General features: G+C 32.5%; 1 pseudogene; it reads right to left on the bottom strand.

The window, feature by feature from the left end:
* Positions 1-1,239: 1,239 nt before the first annotated feature.
* On the bottom strand, positions 1,240-5,079 carry LOC111175884 (eukaryotic translation initiation factor 1A, X-chromosomal-like; annotated as a pseudogene).
* Between the last annotated feature and the right edge of the window lie 1,334 nt (positions 5,080-6,413).

Below are 6,413 nucleotides of genomic sequence, written 5' to 3' on the forward strand. Positions count from 1 at the left end.
GGCCATTCTAATAGGTGTGTAGGGGTAGCTCATTCTTATTTTAATTTGTATTTCCCTGATCACATGTGATATGTATCATCTTTTCATATGTTTATTTGCCATCTGTATCCCTTCTTTTGGTGAGGTGTCTTTTATGATCTTTGTCTCATTTTTAATCAGGTTGTTTTCTTATTGTTGAGTTTAAGTGTTGTTGGTATATTGTATATAACTGTCCTTTATAAGATGTTTTTTGCAAATATTTTCTCACAGTCTGTTGCTTATCTTCTCTTTCTCTTGATAGTGTCTTTCACAGGGCAGAGGTTTTTAATTTTCATGAAGTTTTGTTTATTAGTTATTTCTCTTACGCATCATGCTTTTGATGTTTTATCTAAAAAGTCATTGTCATAACCAAGGTCACGTATGTTTTCTCCAATGTTATCCTCTTTTAACATTTTGCTTTTCTTTTGCTTTTAACATTTAGGTCTGTGATCTATTTTGAGTTAATTTTTTTGAGGGAAGTATGTCTGTGTCTTGAGTCATTTTTGTCTCCATGTGGATATCCAGTTGTTCCAGCAGCATTTGTTGAAGAGACTATCTTTACTCCATTATATTGCCTTTGCTCCATTATCAAAGACCAGATGACTATATGTGTGGGATTTTGTTCCTGTGTTCTCTATTGTGTTTCATTGATATATGTGTATTCTTTTGCCATTACCACACTGTTTTGATTACCATGGCTTTATAGTAAGTCTTAAAGTCAGGTAGTATCAGTAATATTGCTTTGTTCTTCTCCATTAATTTTGTGTTGGCTTTTCTGGCCTCTCCATACAAACTTTAGAAGATTGAGATTGCATGGTATCTATAGATCAAGTTGGAAAGGACTGACGTTTTGATAACATTGAATTCTCCTATCCATGAACATGGAATACCTCTCCATTTTTATGTTGTTTTTTGACTTCATGTATCAGACTTCTGTAGTTTCCCCATATATATCTTGAACATATTTTATTAGATTTATACCTAACTACTTTACTTTTCCAGGTGCTAATGTAAATGGTATTGGTTTTAATTGGTTTTAATTTAATTTCAATATCCACTTGTTCATTGCTGGTACATATGGAATTGATCGACTTTGTATATTAACCTTGTATGTTGCTCCAGGATGTTTCCGTCAACTTTTTCAAATTTTCTCCATAGATGATCATGTCATCTTCAAACAAAGAGAGAATTATGTCTTCCTTCCCAGTCTGTATAATTTTTATTTCCTTTTCTTATCTTATTACAATAGCTAGAACTTCCAGTATGATGTTGAAAAGGAGTGGTCAGAAGGGACATCGTTGCCTTCTACCTGACCTTAGTTAGAAAGCTTCAAGTTTATCACCATTAAGTATGATGTTAGTTGTAGGATTTTTGTAGATATTCTTTATCAAATTGAGGAAGTTTCCATCTATTAGCTTATTGAGATTTTTTATCATAAGTGGGTGGTGGATTTTGTCTAATCCTTTATTTATTTATTGATATAATCATGTGATTTTGTTTGTTTCAGCTTGTTGATGTGTTGCATTACATTAATTGATTTTTGAATGTTGAACCAGCTTTGCATGCCTGAGATAAATCTCACTTGGTCTCGGTCTACAATTCTTTTTATACATTGTTGGATGCAATATGCTAATATTTTTCAAGGAGTTTTGTGTCAGTGTTCATGAGAGATATTGGTCTGTAATTTTCTTTTAACATGTTTGTCAGGTTTTGGTAATAAGGTAATGTTGGCCTCATAGAATGAGTTGCAAAGTATGTATTTCCTCTGCTTCTATCCTCTGAAAAAGACTGTATAGAACTGATATAAATTCTTCCTTAAATATTTGGTAGAATTCACCAGTGTACACTTATGGGCCTGCTACTTCTACTTTCTGTCTTGGAAAATTATTTATCACTATTTCAATTTCTTTAGTAGATACAGGCCTATTCAGATTGACTATTTCTTCTTGTGTGAATTTTGGTGAATTGTATTCCTGAAGGAATTGATCCATTTCATTTAGGTTATCAAAGTTGTGTTCATGGAGTTTTTCATAGTATTCCTTTATTATCCATTTAATGTCTATAGGATATGTAGTGATGTCCCTTTTTCATTTCTAATATTAGTTTTTGTGTTCTTTCTTCTTTGTTAACCTAGCTGCAGTCTTATCAATTGTATTGACCTCTTCAAGTAACATGTGTTTGGTTTCTTTAGATTTTCTATATTGATTTCCTGTTTTCAATTTTACTGATTTCTACTCTAATTCTTATTTCTAATTTTTTAACTCTGCAGCATGACATTGTTTTTATTATATCAGTTGTAACTCTTCCATTCAGAAATTGGGGACAATCTTCTCATTAAGTTGTTATTCCCTCCTTTTCCCCCAGCTTACAGATAATTTGGGTGCTTTATAAACACTTAAGTTATATGTACATGAAAATTTTATAATAACTTGTACAAATTGTCTTTTTCTAAAAATTACCAAACATGCTATTCAAACACTTAATTTCTAGCTTACATGTATATGACTTCTGAAAATAAAATAAGACTTTTACCATAATATTTTTGTGCTATAAAAAATTCTACATAGGGCTTCCCTGGTGGCACAGTAGTTAAGAGTCCACCTGCTAGTGCAAGGGACACGGGTTTGAGCCCTGGTCCAGAAGATCCCACACGCCACAGAGCAACTAAGCCCATGCGCCACAACTGCTGAGCTTGCACTCTAGAGCCCATGAGCCACAACTACCAAGCCTGCATGTTGCAACTACTGAAGCTCGCGCACCTAGAGCCCATGCTCTGCTACCAGAGAAGCCACCACAATGAGAAGCCTGCTCACCGCAACAAAGAGTAGCCCCTGCTCACCACATCTAGAAAAAGCCCATGTGCAGCAACAAAAACCCAATGCAGCCAAAAATAAAATGAATTAATTTTTTAAAAAGTAAAGCTTTTCTCTTTATAATAAGACAAAAACATTTTCATTAAAAAATTCTACATACATGCATATGATCAAAATATAATACTTTTCTCATTTGGGAAATTCCTATGCACAGTAAGTAAAAAAAAAAAAAAGTGTCCAAATATATCAATTTATCCACTATTAAGATTACTGGGTGCCACCTATTGTTGAATTTTTGCAAGTGCTAACTTTACAAATTCAAAATTGTTATTAAAATCTGGGTTCCAAAAACTGAGTTTTGAGAATGCTTTTCTTGTTGGTATGTTTATACTGGCAAAATAAGATCATGAAAAGAATACACATGGTATCGAAATTAGCATAAAATAGCCACATGCCACTTAAATATGTAAAACAGAATTATCATTTCTTACTTCAAATGCAGATTTCTGCCTCTCTTAAATTGTGTCAAAATCTCAAAGGAATATCTAGGTAACTAGAGTATATAGAAAGACACCGTACAGTCAACAATCTAATCAAAACTATGGCTTGATCATACTCCATAAAGAGTGTAAGGCAAATGGCTTATTCAAAACATCCATTTACTTACTGGAAGTTGTCAAAGTCAAAAAGGCATTTTTTCTCTCCTTTTAAATAGAAAATGGGGTCTTTTACTTATAAGCTCAACTGCAGCAAAAGAACAAAGTGGGTTTAACATTTTACTTAATATATTCAGGATTACCAGCTTTTAAAGAGATACAAATGGCTTGGAAACTGCTTTAACAAGTTTCTCTCAGGCTAATAAAATTTTGATCTTCTTTAACAGGATCATAGCCAAAAATCCAAATTGTAAAACAATCCTCAGAAAAATTGGAACATAAAATGTTAGTTCAGTTTCGATATTATCAATATTTTCTTTATCATCTCAAATGTCATCAAATGGATTATGTGTATATCTCCAAGATCAAATGAATTGGTTTTATAGAATTTAATATGATCAGGATGCTCATCATGTGCCTTCTAGCTTCGTCTGCATTGTATTTTAAAATTATATCAGCTTTGTTATCTTGGTCATCTTGTAGACCAACCAATATGATGTCTGAGGTATTTATGCAAATTTTTTGCTCCATTTCCCCTCTGAAGTGACATAACTTCTTTATGCCATCAAAATACATCACTTCTAATCATCCATTTCTCAACATTTTTATTATTTGAGCATATATTCTTGTTCATCCTCTTTGAACACCAGCTCTCTTTTTTCAGATTCATTCTCATTCTTACCCCTGCATCAGTTTTTACCTTCTTTATCTTTATTCTTGAACGTGGCAATAACTGCAGCCTCAAGGTATCTCTGACTCCTATTCAGGCAGCAGGGATTCTCCAACGGGCTCCAGGGACTACATTAGGACACAGCAGGTGGGGATAGCCAGGTCACCAAGCACTAGAGAGTCTCAAAACCCAGTTCTTCTGAGATCTGTTTGTGTCATTTTTTTTTCTTCTGCTTATATGGATTTGATTTGCTATTTTTCCAGTTTTCTGAGGTGAAAATTTAGATCTTTCTTCTTTTCTAATATATGCATCAAATGCTATAAATTTCCCTCTAAGTACTGCTTTCACTGCGTCACACAAACTTTGGCAAGTTGTGTTTTCATTTTTATTTTGTTCAAAATAGTTTTTAGTTTCACTTGAGATTTCTTCTTTGATCCATATGTTATTTAGAAGTGTATTGTTAAATCTTCATGTATTTGGGGATATTTCACTTATTTTTCTGTTACTGATTTCTAGTTTAATTCCATTGTGGTCTGAGAGCAGACATTGTAAGATTTCTATTCTTTAAGTTTGTTAAGGTATGCTTTATGGCCCAGAATGTAGTCTATCTTGGTAAATGTTCTACGTGAACTTGAAAAGAATATGTATTCTATTGTTGTTGGAAAAAGTAGTCTGTAGATGTCCATAATATTCAGTTGATTGATGGTGTTGTTGAGTTCCTATGTCCTTACTGATTTTTTGCCTGCTGCATCTGTTCATTTCTGTAAAAAGTGTTGAAGTTTCCAACTATGATAATGAATTAATGTGTTTCTCCTTTCAGTTCTATTAGTGTTTGCCTTACTGAGTTTGATGCTCTGTTGCCTGGCACATACATGTTAAGAATTGTTATGTCTTCTTGGAGAATTGACTCCTTTATCATCATGTTATGCTCTTCTTTAACCCTGATAAATTTTCTTGCTTTGAAGTCTGCTTAGACTGAAATTAGTATAGCGACTCCTGCTTGCTTTTGATTAGTGTTATATGGTATGTTTTCCTCCATTCACTTACTTTTAATCTATCTGTGTCTGTATTTAAAGTTAGTTTCTTGTAGGCAACATACAATTGAGTCTTGCTTTTTTGCTCCACTCTGACAGTCTGTTTAATTGGCATATTTAGCCTATTGACTACAAAGTGATTATTGACATAGTTTGATTAATATTTACTGCATTCCTTACTGTTTTCTATTTGTTGCCTTTGTTCTTTTTTTCTATTTTTGTTTTCCATGCTTTTTCTGCCTTTTGTGGTTTTAGTTAAGAATTTTATATGATTCCATTTTCTGTCTTAGCTTTTATTTGTTATACTTCTGTTTTTTTTTTCTTTTTTTTTAAGTGGTTGCCCTGGAGTTTGCAATATACATACACAGGTCATCCAGATCCACTTCCAAATAACACTGCATCACTTCGTAGGTAGTATAGCTTCTAATAACAAAATAATTCTAATTCATCCCTTTTGTGCTTTTTAAATTGCTGTCATTCATTTCACTTATCTGTAAGCATGCACAAACATATATAAATACATAAGATATATACATAAGCATACATAATCTATAAATTGTTGGTATTATTATTTTGAACAAACTGTTGGTTGTTAAATCAAGAATAAGAAAAATAGCAGATTTTACTTTACCTTCACTGACTACTTTTTCAATACTCTTCCTTCCTTTATATAGATCTGAATTTCTGACCTATATTATTTTTCTTCTCTTTAAAGATCTTTTCTTTCCCAGCTTTACTGAGATATAATTTATATATAACACTGCATGAGATGAAGATGTACAATATGATGATTTGATATACATAGATAATGATTAGAAAATTATTACATAGACATGATTACCACAAAAGTTAGTTAACATATCCATCACATCCATCACTTCATAGAACTACATTTTTTTTTTTTTTGGTGGTGAGAAATTTTAAGATTTACTCTCTTAGCAACTTTTAAGTATACAGTACAATATTGTTAAAACTACTCATCATGCTTTACATTAGATCCTCAGAAGTTATTCATCTTATAATTGGAAGATGTACCCTTTGACAACTTTCACCTATTTCCCCAACCTTGCACACTTCCCTCCATCCCTGGGAACCAACAATCCACTCTGTTTCTATGTGGGGTTTTTTTTTTTGTTGTTTATATTCCACATAAGGGTGAGATTACACAACATTTGTCTTTCTCTGTATGACTTATTTCACGTAACATAATATCCTCAAGTTT

The sequence above is a fragment of the Delphinapterus leucas genome, chromosome 4 (assembly GCF_059928025.1).
Source record: "Delphinapterus leucas isolate spDelLeu-1000000601 "Yukka" chromosome 4, BTC_Dleu_Yukka2, whole genome shotgun sequence".
Taxonomy (NCBI): domain Eukaryota; kingdom Metazoa; phylum Chordata; class Mammalia; order Artiodactyla; family Monodontidae; genus Delphinapterus; species Delphinapterus leucas.